The sequence below is a fragment of the Diabrotica virgifera genome, chromosome 6 (assembly GCF_917563875.1).
Source record: "Diabrotica virgifera virgifera chromosome 6, PGI_DIABVI_V3a".
In the NCBI taxonomy this organism is placed as follows: domain Eukaryota; kingdom Metazoa; phylum Arthropoda; class Insecta; order Coleoptera; family Chrysomelidae; genus Diabrotica; species Diabrotica virgifera.
Genome location: NC_065448.1, coordinates 180,050,346 through 180,078,307, shown reverse-complemented (window position 1 = coordinate 180,078,307; position 27,962 = coordinate 180,050,346). Strand labels below are relative to the sequence as shown.

The following is a 27,962-nucleotide window of genomic DNA, read 5'->3' as shown; positions in this document are numbered from 1 at the left end:
AGCGGCATGAAACTCGCCAACATTGGCGAATAATCTCAAATTGACGTAATAATTGGGAGGCTGTCCCTTGAATACACAGTATGTGCCTTTGTGGTAATGTTAATCACTCCGGATATATTGTAAGATATTTTATAATGTGTTAAAGTGTTTAGATTAATAATTATAATATATTGCCGAAGATGATGAAAGTTCGATATTGAAAAAAATAATAATAATTTTACCATTTTAAAGTAATATTATGTCGTGTTATACTTTTAAACTTTACAATTGGAAACTGAAGTTGCTTATTCCCTGATACAAACAGAAAAGAATATTCTTTGCATTTTATGATTACAGTATAGCATGGCAGCACGATATATAGTAAAGCACTACATGCTGATTGACATATTAAACAATATTATAATAAACACCTATTAAATTGGTAAACACACAGTTTTCTGCCCGAATTTTTTTTACTGTTTCTAGGTAATTTGTGTCTGCTGAATCCAAAAATGCCACCAGATTTGCTCCATCAGATCGCTTTCAGAAAATACGACAACAGATTACATTTATAACATATAGGGTAATTTAACGCAGCACTACCTACATATATGTAGTGATGCTACCCATGAAATAAACAAAACACGAATAAAAAGTAAGATATTTATTGTACAACAATATACTTACAAAAATCATGACACATATCTGCCAAAAAACTTAACTTTCCATTTAACCTTACCAGCGTCACAGCAAAAAATGCCGTTATACGGCATCACTTAAAAACTTCCTTTTATATGATTTTCTTGCAAAGGCTTTAAAAGGACGGTCCCTTTAAAGACTCCAGCAGTAATCTGCCATCATGCGATTGCCCCATCTCCCCTGATACCTCTCTTCCATCGTTTTGATATCTTGGTGGAAGCGTTCCCCTTGTTCCTCACTAAGGTAACCAAGATTTTCTGGGAAACGGTCTAAATGGCTGTAGAGGTATTTTAATTCTCATATGACAACCGTGTTTGTTAAAGTTGTTGAGCATTTCTTCCACTCTAATACCCAATTGGTATACTTCCCTATTTGTTGCCATTATGTAGAAGGACACACTTTAAACTTCGTTTGGAATTGTCGATAAAAAGATGCCAGTGATCTGGTGTATACTCTGATACATCCATTTCTTCTAACAGTCCTTTAATATTGTTATAAAAAACCATATCATCTTGCTGGGAAAAAAAGGCAAAAGATCTTTTACTCTATTACAGTTGTATGTAATTTTGGTGTCTGGGTGAAGAACATGCCTTTGTTTTAGTCTGGAGGCAAGCAACTCAGAAGAATCCTTTGGAAGGTTCAAAGCTCTGATAAGATCGCTTAGCTCTTCCTGAATAAAGCGCGCAAGATTTGTTGGATCCCCTTTAAAATCACTGCCGTCTTCCCAAATCTATTAGTCTCTAGTTCGTCAGATAACATTTCGACATTATCCTCTGGTAACGTAAGTAGACTGCTAAATATTGGAATGGGTATCTGCTCAAGCTGATGTGGAATTGGTCTTATTGCTGAATCCAGGTTAGGATGGTCTTTGCTGAAACGTTAAAATGATTTTTTGGTTCTCTCCATACCAAACTTTAAACATTTTCGTTGTCCTTTCATCCACTGTCGCAAGTTTTCAAGACAAGTTTTGCACACTACATGTGGAGCCCAGGATTTATCTTGATCTCCTAAATGAACACCAAAATAGGCTTGATGTGCCCTTTTGTCCATTTGCCCATTTGTCTTAGAAATTGTTAAGTTTGTTTATAAACATATTGCAATTTTAGTAGTGGAATATACAGAAATGTAAGAATATTTAAGTATTTGATGAGTATGATATATCTCGAAAACTAGAGCTGATGCAAAGAAAAGGTTTGTATTTTTGGAATCAGCACAGATGAATTAACTAAAATCAGTTGATTTTTTCGGCAGCAAGAAAAAAAATTTTTTTGTTGGACTGTGTTTTCTAAGAATTATTAGTAATCTGCAGTGGAATCAAACATCGTCTATCGAACAGAGGCAGGAGAATCCGACGATATAAAAATCAAACGTGGGGTCAATCAGGGATGTATACTATCACCACTGATGTTCAACATCTAGTCTGAGGAAATCTTTCAAAAAACAATGGACGATGTTGAAACCGGAATTCGAATTAACCGAGAATGTATCAATAACATAAGATACGCAGACGACACGGAATTTGATGTATCACAGAGAAAAACGTCCACCTCCATACTTTCCAGCCATGAAAGGATAGCCAGATTAAATTGAGATGGACAAGACACATAGCCTAAAACTCAGAGACAATAAAGCCCCAGGAATCGACGAAATCTGTTCGGAAATGTTTAAAAAAGTGGTGATCAATTTTTTGCAGCAATCCATAAACTGATAGTTCTAGTTTGTAAGAACTATAGAGGCATTACTTTGTTAGCATCTGCTTATAAAATCTTCGGCAATGTATTGTTTGAAAGACTTAAACTATGTTAGAATTCAAGGAGAAAACTCTACGTTCTTTGACGTTAATAATGGTCTAAGACAGGGAGACGCGCTGGCGTGTCTCCTCTTTAATATTGCCTTGGAAAAGGCAGTCAGAAAATTAAATATTAGAATGGATGAAACTATTTTTAATAGATCGACGCAAATTCTCGCATTCGCTGACGATATAGTTATAGTGGGCAGAAGTTTGAAAGACATGGTGCAGTGTTTTACAAGGCTTGCGGAAGAGGCAAGTGAATTAGGACTTGTGGTAAACGAGGAATAAACCAAATATATGTTGGTTTCTAAAAACTCCCGAGATATCCAACAGAGAATTCAAATTAACAATCACACATTTGAGCAAATCAAGGAATTCACATATCTTGGATCGCTAGTAAACTCAATAAACACGACAAGCGATGAAATGAAAAAACGTATAGCAATAGCAAACAGAACTATTCACGGTCTCCATAAACATTTAAAAAATAAAAATATAAAACGTGCAGTAAAGCTCAATATATACAAGACCTTAACAAGACCGGTTTTGATATATGGAGCTGAAACGTGGACCCTATCTCAAAGTGATGAAAGACTTCTTGGTATTTTTGAGAGAAAAATTCTTAGAAACATTTTTGGGGCAGTAAATGAGAATGGGCTATGGCGTCGAAGAAACAACTTTGAACTGTGTCAGTTATACACCGATCCAGATATTGTGAAATTCGTTAAGGTGCAGAGACTTAGATGGGCTGGACACATTGCTATGATGTCAGACCACGAATACACTAAGAGATTAAAATTTTCAAAACCAGAGCGCACAATAAGTAGGGGATGACCACGAAGAAGATGGATTGATGATGTGGAAGAAGACCTAAAAATTCTAGGAGTCAGAAGATGGAGGTAAGTTACCAGGAATCGATAGGAGTGGCGACTTCTTTGTGAGCAGCCCAAGATCCACAACGGATTGTCGAGCCACTTATGATGATGATGAAGATACATAGCCAGAATGACAGATGGGTGATGGGCAAAGGTGTTATTGGAATGGAGACCAAGGGAATACAAGAGAAGCGTCGGTCAACCGGGTCCCGGTGAATTCGCAACTATTTTAATCCCCCATCCTAATTACAGGCCAATTGGTAACTCTGGCCCTCAGGTAATTTTTCGGTAACCAATCAACTACCGGTGAATTCGTAACTAAATAAAGGTATAATCTTTTATACTTGAAATAAACATATGGAAAATCTCTTTGCTTTTAAATTATCAGATGGCTTTAAATAATTTATCAATGCTAAACATCTAAATATTGAATTTACAATTAGGTATAGGTCTGGATCCCGAGTATGAAAAAAAAGTTGATTAATAGCAAGCTGAAAATTTGTTAATAGCTTAAGGGTGTCTAGTCGGATAAACTTTGATATATGGGAATACTGGAACAGGGGCAGTTTTAATTGTGGAACAGGTTAAAAATTTGGAACGGTCACACCACGAAAACGGCACATTCATTTTGTCCGACAGAACAGACTTAAACTCTGTGAACAGAGTTTAAACTCTCATGCAAAAAGCAGACTGCTATTTATCACCTGTCATAATTGCTGTCATTTGACATATTCTACATGTTCCACTCATTAAAACGCCCATTTGGTGATAAATAGCAGTCTGATTTTTGCATGAGAGTTTAATCTCTGTTCGAAGAGTTTAAGTCTGTTCTGTCGGACAAAATAAATGTGCCGTTTTCGTGGTGTGACCGTTCCAAATTTTTAACATGTTCCACAATTAAAACTGCCCCTGTTCCAGTGTTCCCATATATCAAAGTTTATCCGACTAGACACCCTTAAGCTATTCACAAATTTTCAGCTTGCTATTAATCAACTTTTTTTTTCATACGCGGGATCCAGACCTATTACTTGATAAAAGCCAAGCTCGTGTAGAGCTATACTTGATGGAAATAATATTTATAATACGTCGTGTTAATGAAACACTATAATATTGTTTCAATTATTTTAATAAGATATTTCAATTTTTGCTATTTTTTATAGGTACATAATATAATACAAATATAATGTTTTTAAGCAAACCAAGAAACATTCGGTTTAGATTTAGGGCCGGTTGTTCGAAAGCTAATCAACAATGATCATTGTCAACTTTGTTTGGGTTGCTGAAAACATAATATGAAATTACTTAATCAATTATGTTAATAATTGTTATGTTAATTGATTAACTAATCTCATATTTTAATCAATTATGTTTTCAGCAACCCAATAAAAGTTGACATTGACAGTTTTGGTGACAGTAATTAAATATTTGATAGTGATCATTGTTGATTCGCGTTCGAACAACCGGCCCTTAAAGTATTAGGTTTAATCAATGGTTTCGATTTAACCTGAAGAAAGTTTCTAGTTGGCAGGTCAGGTAATAGAAAAGTTACGAATTGGCTGGTGTACATTTGATTTGAAAATTTTTGTCATTAAAAGTTACGAGTTGGCGCGAGTCCGGTCAACCACCTAAAAATGAACTGACGATTTAAAAATGCTAAATTAAAACTAGATTAGAGCAGCGCAAGGTAGACGTGGTTAGAAACACGAGGAAGCGGCCTATGTTCAGCAGTTGACTTTTGAGTCTGGATGATGCTAGTTGGCTGTTGCCACCACCATCATAGGCAATCTTTTTTACTATCTTTTGTTGACAGGCGTGTGACACAACCTCAACTATAACAACAATTTGGCGATTGTGATTGCACACACCTTAATCAACACAAATTATTGTTAATTAATAACTTTTGACAACGATTCCCGGAGTAGGAATCGAAACTATAAGTACAGTCGAACTCGCTTATTAGAATACCTTTTAAAAGAATATCCCGGTTTAAGGAATAGAAATTTGAGGACCCGAAATCGAGGATCAGTTATTAGAATATCCCGGTTTTAGGAATATTTTTGCTTGGCACGAAGGCTATTCCAATAAGCGGGTTCGACTGTATTTCAGGTAGAAATATGTAATTATGGTCATTACAATCTAACTGTGGCTGATCCCATATAAACATAATATTTGACACGTTGGTATTCGCTGACAGTTCTGATGCGATCCAGAAGTTAATGAATAAGTACAATCACAGAAGTAAGTCAGAGATATGGACTTTCACTAATCACTAAGAAAACAAAATTTATGATGACCTCTAAAAAGGAACAGCAATTTTGACGAATTAGTGTGGACACTTAGGATGTGTGTTGACACCAATTAGGTCATGAAATAGAAAGAGTAAAAAGATACACCTACCTGGGTAGAAACGTCAATGAAAATTGGGACCATTCTCTAGAAATCAAATGTTGGATAGAGAACGCAAGATCTGCTTTTCAAAAAATGGTTAAGCTATTAAAATGTCTTGATTTATCAATCCCCATATAAATCAGGTTATCACGATATTATATCTTTCGTATACGGTTGTACGGAGTTGAGTCGTGGACTTTCACAGCCACACCTGCAAGAACATAGAGACTTTCGAAATGTGGCTTTATCCTGAAGATATGTTATACCGATCACGTTAATAACCAGGGTGTTTTGTTGAGATGGCAAAAAGAAGAATAGCTGTTAACCACAATAAAAACAGCCAAAATCCAATACCTCGGTCACATCAGGAAAAACACCGAGATATATGGACTGCTGCAACTAATCCTACAGCAAAAAGTAGAAGGAAAACGCTGACCAAGAATGAAAATGTACGTACGTGGTTCAACACAACAATCACAAATTTTTCAGATCAGTAGTGTGCAAAGTACAGATTGCCATGATGGTCGTCAATGTCCGAAATGGATATGCACTATAAGAAGAAGATATGATGCACTAATCTAATACAAATAGATACAGTTACCGATACAAACAGATATGCAGTTTAAATTTTGGCACTTTTTTTTTTATTTTTGTTCACGTTTTGGCCGGTTTTCTTCATGGAAAAACACAAATACCAATGAAATTGAATGGCTTTGAGATATGGTGCGTCTTAATATACACACACGCTACTGGAGGGTTTATACCATATACCACCTTGAAGAGATACCTAGTACCTTTTATCTTAGATGGGCGCATCGAGAGTCACTAAGGGTTTGCTCACTACGGAGAGCAATGGATTGTATCCTTGCCTTGTATCTATTGTTGTCGTCCCCCTTCGTATTTACTCAGTGTTTGCTGTACGTTTGCCGACAGTATACCTGGTATTGGATACATGGGTACAATACATTGATCGGTGTAAGGCTTGGCGCCTCGTAGTAAACACAACTTAACGTAGATTTGTTCATACCCCATTCCCCACAAGGAAGTCAACTCTCACTTATGGATCCACGTGCCAGGTCCAGGTAAAATGCATCGACTCTAAACCCATAGATAAACATCCCTGGAATAAAGAGGCATCAACATGTGGCTTTGGTGGTTTGTATATTAGAAAGCGATGAGAATCAGCTCATTACCAATATCTAGTTTATATATTCTTAATGGCTGTACAAAAATAAAAATTTGTTACCGATCGACGGAGACCAAGATCCGGTAAGAGAGGTATATCACCAACAAACTACTGGGCCTCTCAGATAGTAAGCAAGCAGAACCACTGTAAAATGTAAAAGAAATTTACGCTGAACTAGAACAAACAGTCGACATAACCAAATCTAGCATACTCACCGGTATTCGTAAGGAGTCTCAGGAGAAAGAAAGAGAAGATAGTTTTAACCGAAAACTTTGGACTGGAATTGAAAATGAGAAAGATACAAGATTAACTTAATCTACAAGAGAAAAAAATTGCAGAACCAGCCAGAAGATTCTATACATGGAAGTCTTCAGCAAACCACCAAATGATATTGTCAGAAATAAAATTGAAGATCTTCTCATCAACAAGTGATTCAATGACTTGAAAAAAGAAACTTAGATAAGAGAAACGTATTCGAATTATCAGCAACCTTTATTATTCCCCAAAAAGCGGTATTAAAATAAGAAAATGCATAATTTCCAATAAGTTATACGTTACTAGTCTAAGAGCTAGTGAACCCTCCGACTAACGGTCGTCCTGTAAGGCTAGAAATTTGTCTAGTGATAATTCATAGCACACCAAGGCTAAAAACCATGACCTGGCAGGCATCAGTGGTGCACGTGTATCTACCAGGTGAATCGAAAAGTGCATAGTTTAAGGGTAAACTAAACTTTCTCCTGTAAGGTTTAAATTGAAGTATGTGTTTGAGTAAGTTATTTAGAAGAAATGTGTACAATGACAGGCGATTCTGAAGAGCATAAGACCTTGCCAGGCGAGGGAAAAGATTAGGGGTTTTTCCTAAAATTATTTTTTTTGCATCGAACAATTTTTTTTTTTAGGTTTTTTGAATCAATCCAAACAGAAAAGGTCTTTAGTGATTTTTCTCTTAAGTTAATAGTTTTTGTTATATATAAGCGATTTAAAATTTTGAAAATTGCGAAATCGGCCGTTTTTAACCCTAAATCGGACATTTATCTAAAAATGTCAAAGTTGCCAAGGTAAGTAGATATTCTTTAAACATTTATTGATGAAATCCCAAAGAGTTTTTTGCAATACAATATCGGAAACCCTTTGTTTTTTAATTGATAACCAAGCGGGCGCGACACTTAGTATAAGTGAGGACGTTTGAGTTGGCATAAATTCATTATCTCGAGAATGGGCAAATTTCAAGAGAAACCCTTAGACAGGTCGATTTTTATTTTTAAATTAGGACTTTTTGGCATATATATATAATACTAGTGACGTCATCCATCTGAGCGTGATGACGTAATCGATGATTTTTTTAAATGAGAGTAGAGGTTGTGGGATAGCAACAGTGAAAAACTATTAACAGTTTGACACTGAGGGCCGGTTGTTCGAACGCTAATCAACAATTACCATTATCAAATATTTAATTACTGTCACCAAACTGTCAATGTCAACTTTGTTTGGGTTGCTGAAAACATAATTAATTAAAATTATGAGATTTATTATCAATTATGTTAATAATTATTGTTATATTAATTGATTATAGTCTCAGAATTGTAATTAATTATGTTTTTAGCAACCCAACCAAAGTTGACATTGACAGTTTTGACAGTAATTAAATATTGATAGTGATCATTGTTGATTAGCGTTCGAACAACCGGCCCTAAATGTGTTTAAGTTGGAAGATTATTAAGTAAAGCATCTCTTACTGACCGAAGTTATAGTTTGTTCTTGATGAGTAACACGTAACACAATTGCTATTAGTCACTATTTGAGCGAAAACTAATTTTGATAACTAGTATTTACAGTAATAATTACAAATTTCGGCATCAATTTACAGGTCGATACATACACGTTCTGACGTTCGATTTAAAATTTGAAAAAAGCGAAAATAACCATTTTCAAGGCTTATTAATAACTCGGTTAAAAATAAATCATATTGAAAGTGAAAAACTGACCTTCATAATAATTCATCATTAATTATCAACAATGAGCGTTAAGGGTGTATTGAGGCGGTCGTCAATATGAGTGTGAGTGAGATGCACCATTTTACGGCCGGAATGGTGCATCTCTTTCGCACTCACCATTGACGGCCGCCTAATACTCACTTACCGCTCATTGTTAATAATTAAAAACAACAGCTTAGGGCTTAGTAATAAAATAATAACAAAAAATTTTTCACGATCTTGTAGAGGGGGCTATAAGCTTTTTGGTCACTTTCTGACTTTCATAATAATTATTTTTAACCGAGTTTTTAAGCCTTGAATGTGTATTTGTATAACTCGACAACAATCAATTTTAGAGAAAAATCACAAGAGACCTTTTTTGCTCAAAATGACCCACCCCACACGATCTAAAAAAAATGTTGGAAGTAAAAAAATTATTTTTGTGATTTTGTTTAAATAAATTATTGTTAAACAATTTTTTGACCACGGTACCGCCTGACACCCTGTGTATTTGTTATAAGGACCTCTTTTTGAGTAAGTTTGTGCAAAAAAATCGAATCGGAATAATTTACCTAACGGGGGCGACGATAGAGCTGGACTAATTTGAACATAACAAGTAACATTTAATTTCTATTCCAATCGGTTGTTTGTGTGAATCAAATCTTACTAAATGGCATTAGGAAGAGTATACTTTTCTAATTGGAGTCTACTTTTACTAGTAAATGTTGAATAAAAACCTTCACTTTATGTTTATAATCAACTTTTACTAAAATCAGCCGTTTGCGTTGACTCAAACTAAGGAATAGTCAACTCCAACTGGATAATCATCATCTCGGATTGGTATTCCCATACCTTCACATTTTATTTTCCATGGCTTTAATATTTATTTGTGGAATTTTAAATAGCGTCGGAGATGTACAATGACACAGAGATAAGAAGAAGAAAAATACGGGGTCAAATTTAAATCAACCAGCAGAAAATTCCTAGAATAGATATTTTGATAATGGCAGAGAATTTTAAGAAATCTTTGATCGCCACCCACAATATTTACGTATTTTCATTACTACAATAATAAACAGAATAGTTCTTATCAAATTCATACAATTACTTTTATAATTGGAATGTTGTTTACTGCTCTACTTTTGTCTTTTGTGGAACGACTCCAGTATGTTTTCGTTTTTCATAAAGAAAAGAATATAGATTTTCTTGTATGTATGTCAATTTTTTGTACAAATAGACAGATCAAATTCACACTGAACCCCAAAGAAACTGTTAAAAAAAAAGCAATGTTTGTAAATGTATATGCCAAAAGTGTTTCCTAAATACAATAAATCTAATACTAGACAATATTATGAGTGAAGTTGCAAAAGTAGATTTACACATAGTGATCGTTCAGCAAAAGAAAATAATGTTAACTAATACGGACCCAAAAAATTTACTATTATTTCCACATAAAGTGGTTGTTAATAGGAAAGCAATCGTGACATACCTGAAACACTACAAAAAACATTTTATTATAAAAATATAATTTTCATATTATAAGTGAACATTGTGTATCAACGAAATATTAACGAAAAACGCTTGAAGAAGTGTACAAGTGGACTAGAAGTGTGAGTTTTCTTTACAGAATTGTAAAATGTTTGTGATTTAAAGAAACAATGCAAGATAAACCATGTTTATTAATAACTCGTAAATGCAATAAGATTGGTGCTTGGTGCATTAAGCATTTATACCAAAATTAAAGATTACACTATTCAAAGTAAGTAAATTGCATATTTATGGAATTACCGGTTACTTTATTGAAATTCCCTGTTCAATTATTTTGTTCTCGTGTCTCGTGCTTAGCAGTACGTTCTTTGTTTTCTGTACAAACAAACCCTTTGCAGAATCCCGTTTTCGGTTCTTCGAAGTATGGTGGCTACGCATTTGGCGTTACACCAGTCTCTTTATTTCTTAGCCAGGAATTTTATTTTCTCTCTAGGCCTTGGCATTCCCGTAGCTTTCCTTGCAAAAGTAGTTTGGGACTGTATCATTTTCTTTCCCCAAGTATATAGCTAAGGTAAGGAATTTTTCTTCCTTTAACGGTGTTAAGTGATTTTCAGTCTGCTTTTGCCTTATCAAGTCCCATTGACTCTCTGTCATGAGCTTTTCTGAACAGCTGGTCGACTCCCGGTCCATTTTATGACATTTTGCCACCAAACGCTTATTTTTTCCCCATTTCCCTCTGCCCTTCGATGTTACCCATTTTAATTAGTCGAATAATATTTATACTATTTTCTCCCTCGTTATACTAAATCTAAGATGATATGATATCTTTCTGGAGTTGACGCCATCAGTCAGTTGACGAGTAGCTTCTTGTCTGATGGTAACTGCTTCATTACTACTTAGTTGTCCACAGATTTTTTTGTTTCCGTGGTCTAAACAACCACATTTTAAACGCCTATAAGCGATTAAGAGTAGATCTTTTCAAGTTCAATGCTTCGACACCATATAAGACAACTGACTATATTATGTAACATGTAATCATGCGTTTCCGAAATGATAAGCTTTTAAGTTATCGCTACAGAAAAGTAACCTAATTAAAAAAAAAATTCAATTCCACATTTTATCTCTTTATCTCGGTGTACCTACTTGTTCGGTAGTAAAACAACCTAGATATTTAAAACTTGATACACTTTGTATTGGTTGTCCATGTATCTGTAATTGTATTATTTTGTTAAGGTAAGCGACTAAATACCGTGTATTTTCTTTTAAACAATTAACTTTTGTTCCACCATGTTTCTTCTTCTTAAGGTGCCTATCCGTTCCGGATGTTGGCGATCAGCATGGCTATCCTAACTTTGATTGCTGCTATTCTGAATAGTCCGGTTGTCGATGTATTAAACCACTTTCTCAGGTTTTGAAGCCAAAATATTCTTCTTCTCCCAGGTCCTCTCTTTCCAAATACCTTGCTTTGAACAATGAGTTGCAATAAGCCATATCTCTGTTCATTCCTTATAACATGGCCAAGATATTATAGTTTGCGCTTTTTCATTGTGTTAATAATCTCGCATTCCTTGCCTATTCTACGTAGAACATCAACATTAGTCACACGATCCACCCACGAAATTCTCAAAATGCGCATGTAACACCATATCTCGAATGCTTCGAGTTTTCTCAAAGAAGCCTCGGAAAGTGTCCAGGCCTCTACTCCGTATAATAACGTAGAAAATACATGGCATCTGATGATAGAGATTTTGGTAGCAAGAGGTAAATCTTGGCTTCTGAAAAGAGACTTCATCACTATGAACGGTGATCTCGCTCTTCCTATGCGTTGTTTTATTTCACTTGAGTGGTCCCACTGGCTGTTTATGTTGGTACCAAGGTATATGTAGCTGTCGACCCTGCCAATTAGTTGTTGGTTAACCAAAAGCTGTGTATTTAATATTTCGCGCTTACTGACTACCATGTACTTTGTTTTTTTCGTATTGAGATCAAGTCCGTATTCTCGACTTATATCTGATATGCGCGACATTATTCTTTGCAAACCATCTAGACTGTCTGCAAAAACTACAGCGTCGTCGGCATATCTAATGTTGTTCAGACGCACTCTCCATTGACTAATACGTCTTCCTGTAGTTCTCCCAGCGCTTGCTCGAAGATACATTCAGAGTATATATTAAACAGCACCGGGGACAGCATGCATCCTTGCCTCACTCCTCTATCTATGGAGACTGCTACTGTCAATTGGTCATCCACTTTAGTATTGGCAGTTTGGTTGTAATACAAATTATATATGATTCTCAAGTCTCTATCATCTACTCCCGCTTCTTTCAAGATGTTTATGAGTTTATCATGTTTTGCTCTATCAAACACCTTTTTGTAGTCGATAAAACAAATATACACGTCACAGTCAACATCCCTGCATCTTTGCATAAGCACTTGAACAGCGAATAGGGTCTCTCGGGTACCTAAGGCATCGCGGAATCCAAACTGCGTCCATGATACCTGTTCTTCGCATTTTTTATATATTCTGCCATGTATCACTTTCCGAAACCTTTTGAGTAAGTGGCTCATTAGGCTAATTGTTTTGTAGTCGTCACATGTTTTGGCATTTACTTTTTTGGGTAAAGTTACGAAGGTCGACTTTAACCAGCTTTGGGGTATTTTTCCAGTTACGTATATTTTGTTGAATACAGTTGTTATCCATTTTATTCCTTGTTCATCCATAAGTTTTAGGAATTCTACATAAAACTGGTCAGGCCCTACAGCTTTACCATCTTTAGTTGTTTTAATAGCTGACGTGACTTCTTTAACGATAATCGGGGGTCCTGTTTGGCAATAAGTGTCTTCAATGGTATTCTGCCATGTTGATGAACTTTAAAAGACATTGGGATACCTTTAAGTTATCGCTCACTATAATAATAATAACAATAATAGAGTTTATTTGTATCAAATAGTTGTATCTACGTACGTGGTTCAGCACAACCACTACAAATCTTTTCAGAGCAGCAGTGTGCAAAGTACAGATTGCCATGGTGGTCGCCAACATCCGAAACGAATACGCACTACAAGAAGAAATAGTTTTACATAATAAATAAACCCAGTTTCTCACAGAAGTTGTGTGTCACATGGACTAAAACTAGTACGTGAGGGTTGATTTTGATTATATTAAACAACACTAATTTATTTTTAAAGTTTACAAAAAGGAATAAAATATAGTCTTTTTCGCTCATCTGTCTCCAAATTTGGGCTCCTCTTCTCACTAATTCAGTTACTGTTAAATTTTGTTTATCGGACCTACGAAAATCTCTCATAAAATTCCAGAAAAGATTGCGAACAATTTCCGATGGGATTCTTCTGGTGGGACTTCGTTTTCTATGAGGATTATCATGACTTTTTGAATGTGTTTTATACATTTTTACAATAATTTTCTGAATTTAAACATTTATAAGTGACATTTGAAATAAATTACTGCGTAGTCGTCTGCGTAGCTGATAGGATTTATCAATTTTCCATTACTTTTTACACAATATTCCAAGTTGCGCAAAGCACGTTTAGCCCCTTCATCCCCGCTGTAATATTTCTATCCTCAGCTCCTATGGCGGCAGAAATAATTTCGTTTGAACACTTACGTGCCATGAACGTGCTTACATGTCCACGGCACTGGTCTATAGTTACATTTGGACGCGCGTACGCGTCACCGGAGCTGAAAGGGTTAAAAAATCAACTTAGACAACAGTGGTACAGCAACCAACCCTGCCTGACAACTTTTTTTGATGTACCTGTACCTACTATATCAAATGTCTTTTCATAACAAATAAAAATGGCAAAGACATCTTTACATAGATCTCGACATGTCTGTAGCAAAATATTCAGTGCAAAAAGCGCTTTTCTAATTCCCAATCCTTCTCTAAATCCAAACTGTGATTCCTCTTGATCTTCTTCAATCGTATCCCTTATTAGACTGAGGATAACACGTATAAATAAATAACTAAATAACAAAATGTGACTCATAAGATTTATAAGCATATAGTTACTGTAATATAAAATTATGAATACAGAGCTCAACCAGATCTCTTGAATTTCGCTTCGCCAGTATAGAAGAATCACAGATTGAAAATCTAACCCAACATTTTTATATTTTCTTCATTAGTTAAACATATCCGGTGGAATGTTATGAGGGCCGACAACCTTCCTGTTTTTTGCCCACTGTAGAGCATGCTGTACTTCTAACTTAAGAATTTCTAGTCCTTATAAGAAAAAAAATAATAACTTATTAACTTGTCTATCGAAATATTGAGTAGTATTATTAGTCCAGAAAGCCACTGTGCCTCCGCTATAAAAAATATTCCGATTCGGATTTTTTTCACAATCTTACTCAAAAAGGACCCCTTTTAACAAATTTGCATGTTGCCAGGACCAAAAGTGGGTCAACAATTTTTTGAACGTTTTTTTTTTGTTTTTTCCCTCAAATTATTTTTTTTTGCTTGGAACAAAGTTTTTTAGGTTTTTTGGATCATTCCAAACAGAAAAGGTCTTTAGTGACATTTCTCTTAAGTTGATAGTTTTTGACATATAAGCGATTAAAAATTGAAAAATTGCGAAATTGGCTATTTTTAACCCTCAAAAACTACGTGAAAAAATGAAAATTCGAATGTTGCCTAGGTAGGTATATATTCTTTAAACATCGATTGATGAAATCCCAAAGAGTTTTTTGCAATACAATATTCAAAACTCCTTTGTTTTTTAATTGATAATCAAGCGTGCGCGACACTATTTTCCACCGACAGTATGGTGCAAATGAAAGGAATAAATTCGTTATTTTGTAAGCCGGCGAATTTAAGGAAAAATCCCGAAACAGGTCGATTTTTATTTTTAAGTTACGATATTGTGGCATATATGGTATACTAGTGACGTCATCCATCTGGGCGTGATGACGTAATCGATGATTTTTTAAATGAGAATAGGGGTCGTGTGCTAGCTCATTTGAAAGGTTCTTCAATTCTCTATTCAGTAATATAAACATTTATATAATTATTTATAGAGGGTGTCCTTTTACCACTTTTTTTGTCAAATAATTTAATTTAATAAAAATTTTTTGGACACCCTGTATAGATAATTATGTAAATGTTTACATTACTGAATAGAGAATTGAAGAACCTTTCAAATGAGCTACCACACGACCCATATTATATTTAAAAAAATCATGGATTACGTCATCACGCCCAGACGGATGACGTCACTAGTATACCATATACGCCACAATATCATAATTTAAAAAGAAAAATCGACCAGTTTCGGGTTTTTTCCTTAAAGTCGCAGGTTTACGAAATAACGAATTTATTCCTTTCATTTGCACCATACTGTATACACATGCAACGGTGGAAAATAGTGTCGCGCACGCGTGATTAGAAATTAAAAAACAAAGGAGTTTTGAATACTGTATTTCAAAAAACTTTTCGGGATTTCATAAATCGATGGTAAAGAATACCTACCTACCTTGGCAACATTTAAATTTTAAGTTTTTCACATAGTTTTTGAATGTTAAAAATGGCCGATTTCGCAACTTTTCAATTTTTAATCGCTTATATGTCAAAAACTATCAACTTTAGAGAAAAGTCACTAGAGAGCTTTTCTGTTTGGAATGATCCAAAAAATCTAAAAAAACTTTGTTCCATGCAAAAAAAAATAATTTTAGGAAAAAAACAATAAAAAAACGTTTAAAAAATTTTTGACCCACTTTTGGTCCTGGCAACATGCAAATTTGTTAAAAGGGGTCCTTTTTGAGTAAGATTGTGCAAAAAATCCGAATCGGAATATTTTCCTAGCGGATGCGCAGTGGCTTTCTGGACTATATATAATATAATAAAATTATAATTAAGTATTTTCTATGGGAAATAAGCCACAATTTTACTAAAAAATTAATTTTTTAACGTTTCGAAGCCCAAATCGGGTTTCGTTGTCAAAATACAAAATATTTTATAAGGGGCTCTCCTTTATCTCCATTATTGGCTAATATATTTATGGAGGATTTCGAAACTAATATCATTTCTAAACAAAATTTAAAACCCACAGTATGGTCACAGTATGGTGGAGATATGTAGATGATGTGTTTTCAATATGGCCTCATAGATCAGAATTGTTGGATACATTCCTGAATATTATAAACGATCAAGAAGAGACAATAAAATTTACAATGGAAAAGGAATACAATATAACACTTTGGGAAACCCGATTTGGGCTTCGAAACGTTAATAAATTAATTTTGAGTAAAATTGTGGCTTATTTCCCATAGAAAATACTTAATTATAAAAATGCCACAAGGAAATACCTTCAGAACAACACTAAAATTATAATGCAGTTTTAATCAAACATATCTCTTGAGCGATTAAGAAGGAAGATAGCTTTATAATATGTTTACTAGCAACTATATACAATCTGGAGATTTACCAAGAGTGGAATTTTTTTTATAATATAATTAAAAGTTCTATTTAACGCAATCGTTTCTTAACTGTGTGACTAACCGATAATTAATCAACACCGAATCTACAACTTACGTTACTACTACTTACTCGGTTCCAATTCAAAATCAATCACAGGAAGTCCGTTTTAGATGAAAAATTATCAGCTTTCAACTAGCCCGGTTTCAGTTGGTGGAAAGTGTCATTTACGAAAACAATGTGTATTTAATTAAAGCGATTTGGATTTTGCAACTACTAGAGAATGTAAGTAATTTTTTTAATTTGATTATTTGAATGTAGACTAGATATTATATTGAAATATACAGACATTTCTCAAAATATACAAAAAATATAACGATACTGCGTATAAATAAATTAATATTTGCCACACGTGCTTGTTCAATTTTTTTGCGCATTCCATTATTCCAAATTTTTCTTGATCTTCATCTATTTGTATGCTTGGCTGATTCGACTTCTTATTCTTTTGTAGTATATCTTTGATTGTCTAACCTCACCAAGTGTCCCCACTAGCTCAATTGTCTCTTCTCAATAAACCCCAGAAGAAATTCAAAGAGTACCCCCTGTTAAGAGAGGCGAAATGCCGTCACTCCCAGAATTAAAATTTTTTCATTTATTCTATGTAATCAAAAAATAGGGCACTGCTAAATTTCAACCATCCATCATCTCTACCCCTCCTCCATCAACAAAAACATCATTTTTTCTTTTTTATTTTTTTTAGCTGGGATTTCAAAATTTCAAAAATTCACACGCATAGTTGAAGCTTTTACAATAATTGTAAGTATATTTTTTACAGACCCGTTTATTGAGTGTACCTACATGACCTTAAAATGCTTTTTATTATTTTTTTTAAAGCGTGTAACTTTTTTTGGAAAAGGCTGCCAGAATTTTTTTTATTTTGTGTATTCCATCAAAAAGTATATTTAGATAAGTAATTTTTTTGGAAAATGGGAGTACGCCACCTTCAAAAATTCGAAAATCTGTTTTACTGGGGATTTTGGGGATTTTCCCAATTTTCTAGACTGCAAAATGGATTACATTTTAAATTTTTACGTTCTATGTAATTAAAAATAAGCTCCAGTGCAGTTTTAACCGTCCAGCCTCTTCCTCTCCCCCACCAACCAAATAACACCCACGTTTTGGTGGCGTTTGAACGTGTTTCTTACATTTTTAATGCCCTAAAGGACTCAGTTACTTCAAATTATATTTTACAACCTCTAAAAAAACTTGATTTGATCTATTTTGAAGCCTATAGAAGGGGGAATATCCCTAAAAAACCACCAAAAAACAGTTTTTCGGAATTTTTAAGGTGTCGCACTTAAGGAAAAAGCTGAAAAAAAAATCAAATACAGTTTTTGATAAAATAAACAAAATAAAAAAGGTGGATCTTCAGCCATCTCCAAAAAAAGTTACACGCTTTAAAAATATAGTAAAACTGCATTTTGAGGTTATGTACACCCAACCTATGGGTTTCAAAAAATAGACAAAAGTTGTAGAAGCCTCATTCAAATTTTTTGAAATTTTTAAACTGATTGCATTCCACCTAAAAAAAAATAAAAAACGAAAACATGACGTTAATGGTGATGGAGAAGGGGGAAGGGGTGAAAGGTTAAGATTGCGCTGTCTTATTTTTTAATCACACGAAATAAAAAAGTTAAAAAAAAAATGAAGAAAATTGAAATCTGGGAGTGAGGGTATTTTGCCTATCTTAAACCAGGGTAGGTACCGTTTAAGCTCTTCTTTAATTTGGGAACACGTAACATATCTCTTTTTGTCAAATTGTATCTCGAATCCTTCTCAGATACTTAATTTCTTTGGCCTGAATCTTGCTTTTTTCTGTTTGAGGCACTGTCGATATTTAACATGCATTGGTAAGTTATTTTTGGGCGTGTACATTAAATAGCTTATTTTTTGTTTTCGGAGAGATCTTCTCAAAAAAAAATTTTATTTATAATGTTATTGTTAATTGCGTAGTAAAGTTTTATCGTATTTCGTGTTATCTCTTATCTAATTTCTTATCCAATCTTATCGTATTTCAGCATTTATGTCTCCTTTTTGATTATCAGTCCTCCTAGATATTTGTATTGATCTACATTTTCTATTTCTATGTTTTGTATATTATCTATATTATCAGTAGTAATTGCACAAGAGCTTTGAAATTATTGAATTTTTCCCGAGTGACAATTTGACAGTTTTAATTTCACGAGCCGAAGGCGAGTGAAATTATGTCAAAGTGTCACGAGAGCAAAAAATCTATATTAATTTCAGAGGTCGAGTGCAATTTGTTGCGATTATTTCATGAATAAAACTGTTCAAAACCAAAATTTTATTGTAATTTATTTATGTAAGTACCATTAAACACACAGTTTTTATAAATATTTGACGATTGAAAGTAATCACTTTTATAATTTTTAAAACATTAATTGTCATTAATGTCACTGAATGTATTTTTTCGTAGCAACGAAGGGCATCTGACGTAATATACTTACGACGGGAGATTATCAAAAATTATCGATTTAATTCAGATTTCTGTAGCTTTCTATTGGTCAGAATCTCCTATAAATGAAATAATCAGTAGTAATTGCACAAGAGCTCTGAAATTATTGAATTTTTCCCGAGTGACACTTTGACAGTTTTATTTTCACGAGCCGAAGGCGAGTGAAATTATGTTAAAGTGTCACGAGAGCAAAAATTCTATATTAAAGGCGCGTTTACATGTATCCAGTAACTGGCGCCAGTCGCACTGGAACGACAGTGCTGGCATCATGTAAACGCTTTTTTGTTCCAGTCCAGCGCTGTCTCGAATAGAAGGCTGGTCTATTTTTCGTGCCAGTGGCACTCGTCCGCGTCCCCTCTAACCCCGTGCCAGTGGTTGTAGACACGTGTAAACACAGCGTTCCAGTCGCTGGCGCTATCGTACCTGTGGTTTCAGTGGCCGTATTAGGATTTTTAATAAGAGTGCCAGTGAGATTGGCGCCAGTTACTGGATACGTGTAAACGAACCTATCCAGCGCTGTCTTAGTCAAGCACTCGGATTCCAGTGAGACTGGCGCCAGTTACTGGATACGTGTAAACGTTACTTAATTTCAGAGGTCGAGTGCAATTTGTTGCGATTATTTCATGAATAAAACTGTTCAAAACCAAAATTTTATTGTAATTTATTTATGTAAGTAACATTAAACACACAGTTTTTATAAATATTTGACGATTGAAAGTCATCACTTTTATAATTTTTAAAACATTAATAATTGTCATTAATGTCACTGAATGTATTTTTTCGTAGCAACGAAGGGCATCTGACGTAATATACTTAACGACGGGAGATTATCAAAAATTATCGATTTAATTCAGATGTCTGTAGCTTTCTATTGGTCAGAATCTTCTGAATGAAATAATCTACTATATATCTTTTAGTACCTTATTTCGCCTTTCTCTATTAGTACAATGACATTAATTTTTGTTTTGTTGTTTTAATAATTTTTTCTATGATTTTCCGGATATGATTCAATTAAATTAAAAATAGACTAAAATTGTCCCTTTATCTCTATATTAAAGTTATATACATCTTCTTCTTAATGTGCCCATTCGTGACGGATATTGGCGATCAACATGGCAATCTTTATTTTATCTGCAGCAGCGCTGAAAAGCTGTAACGATGTTATGTTGAACCAGGTTCTGAGGTTCTTTAACAGGATGGTCTTCTTCTTCCTGGTTCTCGCCTGGATCTTTCCAAACATTTATCTTTGCAGAATGGCTTGTAAGAGCTCATATCTGGATTCATTTCGCATAATGTGTTTGAAGTATTGTAATTTTAGAGATTTGATGGTGCTCAGTACCTACATCTCTGTTCTTCTTCACTTTTCTGAGAACGTCTTCATTTGTGACCCGATTAGTCCACGGGATTTTAAATATTCGCCGATATAACCACATCTCAAATGCTTCCAATTATTTTATATATTGTAAATACATAGTATACATATTTAAACCGATACGTGCCGTTTTTATGATCATTAGAATGTTTTTTCTCAATATCAATGCATTTACGAAATGGGACTATAGTAATTTAATATAAATCAATAGGTGGTACCATGGTCTATTAAAGTAAAATACTTAGCTAACAAATGTCTGTCTCTAAACACTCCTATAAGTCAGTACAGAACACTGATAGTCCATCTTCTCACATATGGATCAGAGGCATGGACCCTAACCAAATTTGACGCATCATCTCTATCGATTTTTGAAAGAAAGGTACTAGATTTAATTAACTTTGAACTGCAGAATATTTACAAGTATAAATTTGGTGGAACATATTATATTACCACTATAACCAAGTGAAATCGTTTGCAGTGGGCAGGATATGTAGCCCGGCCCACGGAATCGAAAATGATAAAAAATAGTCTAACAGCGCAGACAGTGGAAATAAAAAGACGGGGCAGACCAAAGATGAGGTGGATTGGCGGATGATGAGAAGATTGGTGTTGCCAACTAGAAAATCCAAGCAAGGGGACTGAGCAGCATGACGCAGAAAGCTTGAGAAGGTCGAGAGTCGAGACGAGTTAAAGGCTGTAGCACCGTGACGATGATGATGATGATGATGATGATCATGATGATGATGATAGTGATGATGATGATAATGATGATGATGATGATGATGATGATGATGATGATGATGATGATGATGATCAAGATCAGTGAATGCCAAATGTGGCTTTATTTACAGGGAGTTTCAGAAAAAGGACTACACCGTCTCTAGGATAGGTAAAAAACTGAAAAATATTTGGGGTTTGGCCAGTCAAAAACTTTTGTAACGCCATCCATTTTTAAAATCCAGGGCGTTTTAGTAAGAAAAAAATAGTACGCCACTGAGATATAAAATTTATCTTTCGTGTACTATTTTTTTTTAATTAAGACCATTATTCGTATGCGCACCAATGATGAATATAAAATTATCAATTTTATGTCAAAAAATGTACAACAACTACCTCTTAGGACCCACCAAATTTAATTACAGTGTTGCCAGTAGTTCCGGTAAAATCGTAAAAAAGTGTAATTTTTTTCAACGCTCTGTATCTTAAAAACGGATGGCGTTAGAAAAATTTTTTTCAGTTTTTCACCTATCCTGGACATAGTGTTACCTTTTTCTAAAACACCCTGTATTTTTAGTCGTAAATGTTTTAATCAGCTATCTTATAATAAAAATTTTATCTATTATTGACTTGGTTTGTTCAAATGCGGAAAACTGATTTTCGGATATTTCGTGTTCTCTACTACATATTATATCTGTACCTATATTAATTACTCTCATTCGTAGAGTTACCTACTACCAATTACTCTCTGCAGAAGAGTAGTTTAATCATGTAATATAATTAATAAAACGGCAGCTATTAATGGGATAGGCGTAATAATCTTGGTCCAATGCTATTTAAATGCATTCATTTTTTTTTCGAATCCTGAGAAAACTAATAAGTATTTTTGAAAGATTTAAACGCAGAATGGAAGATTACAATAATTATAAACGAGGGCCCAAAGGCCCTGAAAACACCTTGATAATGTTTATTTTATTAATTTACAGATGTGAAATAAAAAGAGAAAATTTAGTGTGATTTTTTTAATTTCAAATATCTCATTTAAACGAAACTTTTTTTTATTCTAAGGGACTTTCAGCCCTCGGTAATAATGCAATTCTGAGTTCAAATGTTTCAAAAATATTTATTAGTTTTCTCAGGATTCGAAAAAAATGACTGCATTTATATAGCATTGGACCATGATTTTGCGCCTGCCTACCCCCTTAAGAAAAAAATTAATTTTATTTTATGCTGTTTTACAGTGAATTTTATTAGAAGATGCACATGGCTACGAGACTCAAGAATAGGAGTAGAGTCATCACTGCCACTTAGCCAGATCAAAGAACACAAAACTTTACGAAAACCTCAAAAAAAAAATAAAGGAAGGATGAAAATTTGTTGAAATTGTCTATTATTAAATAAGAAAAAGTTTACAATTCTACATCCCTCCATTTTACAAAAATGGAGGAGAATACCCCCTTCTCGGTGGTGAAAAGTATAAAAGTATATTCAAAATAAGTCCGGAATTGGATAAAATGGCCAGTTCTAAGTAACTTTTGTTCCATAGAGTTTTTTCACTAAGTCAATACTTTTTGAGTTATTTGCGAGTGAATATGTTCATTTTTAATAAAGAAAAACATGTTTTTGGACGGTGTTTCACAAATAACTCAAAAAGTAAGTATTTTGTCAAAAAAATGTTCGTAGTAAAAATAAAACTTATAAAAATGTGAAAAAAAATGGTGTATATACGAAATCTGTAGATCCAGAAAAGCAGAGTTATAGCTAATGAAAAGTAGGTTCTTTTTCGTCAAATTCCAAATCGAATATTTCAACGTGAAAAAACCAAAAAAAGGAGCACTTTTCGAGGAAACTCATCACAACTTTTGTAAAAAAAGGTTTATTTTTGTTTAAAAAAAAACTACTAACATTAAAAGTAAGTTAGTTACACTCAAAATATTGTTGGTCCTTTTTATTTTTTGGTAAAAAGAATCGCGAAAATCACCCTCGAATTAGCATATCAAATAAAATTAATACCGCTTCACAAGTTACCTTGCTTATGTATTATTTATATGATCTGTAAGTTTCATCGGTTCAAACTGTTTATATTTGAAAACGCTGTAGTTATAATGGCTTGAACGAGTCACTAGCCACGAGTGTATGCAAATTTTGAACAGCCATAGCATAACCAATTTTTGTCTAACAGGAAAACAAGAAATCCAAAATATTCAGAAAAGCAAAACGTACATTTTATTACTCTTTGAGATTTTTGGCATCACTAATAATTTTTAAGTTATTTTGAAAAAAAGTGGAATTATTTTCAGAATTAAAAAAAAAATTTAAAACTAATTTTTTTCAAAAATGAGCACTTTGAAAGAATGAAACTTATAGATCATATTTATAAACAATACATAAGTAAAGTAACCTGTAAAGCGGTAACAATTAGTTTTATTTGGCTACTAATCAGGGGGTGTTTTTCGCGAGTATTTTTACCAAAAAATAAAATGGACCAACAATATTTTGAGTATAACTCACTTTTAATGTTAAAAGTTTTTTAAAAAACAAAAATAAACCTTTTTTTAAACACTTTAAAAAACCTGTAATGAGTTTTCCTCGAAAAGTGCTATGTTTTTTGGTTATTTTACGTTGAAATATTCGATTTGAAACTTGGCGAAGAAGAACTTACTTCTCACTAGCTACAACTCTGCTTCTACTGGGTCTAAAGACCTCATGCTTACTTTTTGAATTATTTGCGAAAAACCGTTCAGAAACATGTTTTTTTTTGTTAAAAATGAACATATTCACCAGCAAATAACTCGAAAGTGTTGACTTAAGTGAAAAAACTCTATAGAACAAAAGTTTCTTAGAATTAGTCATTTTATCCAATTCCGGACTTATTTTGAATGTATATTTTTCACCCCCGAGAAGGGGGTATTCCCTTCCATTTTTGTAAAATGGAGGGGATGTAGAATTGTAAACTTTTCTTATACAGTGTGTCCACGGTTGGGGTGCCCAAGAGGAAAACCTTTTTATTTTCAATTTTAGCGAAAAATGTCATTCGTGATAAAAAGTTTTGCTTGTTCTAAAACCCCATAAAACGAAATAAAATTCAAGTTTTTCAAATCCTGCTTAATTTTGTAGCCAATTTTATGTAAATCCCTATAAATTTTTGCACTAAGTTCGAAATCGTAACAATAATCTAGTGTTGCCAAGCCACAATGTAGCTTAGTAACTGTCAACTCCAATAAATAATTTGCGAATTGTCATTTTTTTCGACATTGTTAAGCGTTCAATAAAGAATTTATCTTGTGTTAAATTTCATTATTAAAATTATTGGATTAATAATTATTTAATTAATAAATAATTTGATGATTCAAGGAGAACGACAAAGTCTGGCTTCATAATCCAGAGAAGCGGAAGGGTTGTTCTCCCAAGTTATTATTGTTACAATTTCGAACTTAGTTCTAAAATTTATAGGGATTTACATAAAATTGGCTATAAAATTAAGCAAGATTTGAAAAACTTGAATTTTATTTCATTTTATGGGGTTTTAGAACAAGCAAAACTTTTTATCAAGAATAACATTTTTCGCTAAAATTGAAAATAAAAAAGTTTTTCCTCTTGGGCACCCCATCCGTGGACACACTGTATAATAATAGACAATTTCAACCACCTATTCCCAAATTTTCATCAATCCTTTATTTTTTTTGGGTCAGATTGTTCTTTGGTTGGGCTAACTTTGTTGGAACGTCAGGAAATACTTTCGTATATTTATACGTCATATTAGTTTTATAAATCTAATTTTAAGATTAAACAATAAATTTCACTTGATATCAAATCCACAAAATATTTTATATCATCCAACTCTGCCAAATGCTACCTGTTTATTTGGCATACAACCCAATGTCTAATCAGATATTTTTGTGCCATTAGTTCAAGTTCAAAGATCGTACATCCGTAGCTTTTTTTTTCAAAACACAGTATCAACACGTGATGATCTCGTGCGAGTAAGTTGAATAGAATGTTTGGCTGGCACACAAAAAGACAGAGTAATTGTCGGAAAAGTAGTTTACTTAGTGAGACTGGTATTAGCGTGTAACAAAAGATAGGAGATAATAGTATTCTTAAAGTAACAGTCTACGTTTTTATTGTGTTTATTTAAATATTTAAACATATTTAGTGTCTGATGCATAAAAAGCAGAATTTAAGATGAGTAATAAGTCAGCTGCGAAATAAATTTTAGAAACGTTGAAACACCAAAAAAAGTACATGGAAAATATTTGCTTCTCCTCTATATTCTCTCCTTCATAATGCAGCGTAATAGCTTCCAAAAGATGCAGGTTTCAAATACATAGTGATTCCATATAAGTTTGGTTGAGTATATGTCTTTGTAAATTGCTTTGGATTTAAGCACTATTAAGCTGTTTTTTATTTATGTTTTACACACTTTTGAAGGGTGGAAGGTTATCTTGTTATTCTTTATTATGACTTAGTTATTTTTAAAGCTCGTTTGTCGGGACGAAATCTAGTAATGACATGAAGCAAACTTACGACTACTATAACTATTTCCTTTTTATTAAAACAAAAAGTTTTTATTTTGTTATAGAGAAAGAGAAATTAAATTGAAACTTTTTATTTACAGTCTAATAAGATGTCTATTCTCCATAATAAATCATATTATCAGATATTTTTATATTATATACTGGTCTATCGGAAAAAGAGAGCCACAAAGATTTTAATATTGATACTTCGAAATCGTTACAAGGATCTTATTTAAATGAATGTTTCAAACAATTATATTTATAGATATTTTAAAAATCAAATTCTTTTTAGGTTTGTGTGTCATTTTACTACAGTAAGACTGTTTTATTTAGTAATTAACACCGATTTTAGATATTTAAATTCATTTGATCCGGCAGGTCCTGTAATGTGATGTGAAGGACGTTTAGAGGAAGGGACAATCATTCACGTTTTCTAGTCTATTCCTGAGCATACGGTGTACTATGGAAATACGTTATATATCAGAAGAGTGAAGGTGAAGAAAGACTTCCATCGCCTTAAAACTGGAAAAAACCAGCTAATCCTTATAATCCTTATCTTAGTAGCTTTGGTAGCAAAAGGGCAGAGGATGCTAAGCATCTGCCGAGTTTATTTCGCTATTAGCATCAAACAACAACGCTTTATATAGCTATATATAATTGCTTTTCGCTATCAAACCAATCCTGACTTGTATTATTGGAAAAAGATAATGAAAATATAAAATGGGACATCATAGAAATCAGCTAACTGAAACAGAAAGATAAAGAGCTATTAAAATTAGCGCCAGGAAATACACTCTACTATCCAGGAACATCAACGAAAAAAACAAGCAATATTGGATGATGAGGATTGGTTGATTAGGACTACGAGAACTGGAAACGAAGAGTAGGAGAAATAACTAATATCTCTGTGAGAGTAGCTAGTTTAACCTTACATAGGACACAATGTACATATTAACACAAAGCATACTCTTATACGCCCCAACGATTACCTACACTGAAGAAGAAATAGAAAAACTCGAGAATAACATAACTCAGGCATTAAATAGCAATAAAAGTCACTTGGTGACTTTAATTTCAAAGTGACAAAAAAACGACAAGGCATAAGTCATGGAAAAGTATGAAGTCGGTGAGAGAAACGACAGTGGCCAAAGACTGGCTTAATTTGCATTTGGGCAGCACGAAATGCCACAACTAAGAAAAAAATTCACTTTGTTCTCACCAACAAGATTGCTACAATAAAAGATGTCCGTGTTAAATAATAAATTTCCAGGCAGTGACCATAGACTACTCTGAGCAAAAATTGTTCTACAACTAAAGTTGGAAAGAATAGAATTAATCACAGAATCAACAGTAACCGGTATGCATTTCAATAATCTAAAAGAAAACTCATATTACTAACTAAACCGATGAAATAATACATGACAAAATCGACAGCCCTCAAGTAATGGAAATTATCCTTGATAGTGAGAAAAATAAAGTGAGTAACAACATAAAAGTACAATACATAGAATATTGTTAGACAATAAAAGAATATATTAAGGAAGACATAGAAAATACTATAAAATACGTAGAAAATGCAATCGAAAACAGAAAGGGCTATAAAAAAACAAGATGAGCATTAATCATTGGCAAGACGCAAATCGTCCAACAGACGAAATGGCCAACACCAGTATTAAAAACAGATATTTAGTAATACAATTCATGAATAAATTGTACAGCGAACCACACAAAACCCCTGAAAATTTGAAGAAGCAACGAGTAACCAACAAGATCTACCAGAGATATTTCCGGAAGAAGTAGAATCGGCAATAGGCGAAACCTAATATTAAACAACGATTTCAACGGACTGGACTGGACACTTGACTACGAGAAATCTGATAGAACAAAAACTATTGTAACTGAATAAAATTGATTAAATGTAATACTTAGTGCCATTGAGGATTTGCATATCAATACGACCGTTCTCATAACTAAGTGTCTAGATCGTCGAAACCGTTCTTGTAAAC

General features: G+C 33.5%; 1 protein-coding gene across 3 annotated transcripts in view; it reads left to right on the top strand.

Moving 5' to 3' along the window:
* LOC114328180 (sodium-coupled monocarboxylate transporter 1) overlaps positions 1–27,962 on the top strand; it is a 542,514-nt gene that overhangs the window by 232,649 nt on the left and 281,903 nt on the right. The window contains exon 1 of one of the 3 annotated variants that reach the window (XM_028276964.2): positions 16,944–17,099. The exons of the other annotated variants lie outside the window; for them this stretch is intronic. The gene's annotated coding sequence lies outside the window, so the exon portion shown is untranslated. Of the gene's footprint in view, positions 1–16,943; positions 17,100–27,962 lie in introns of those variants that run through there. 3 annotated transcript variants of the gene reach the window in all.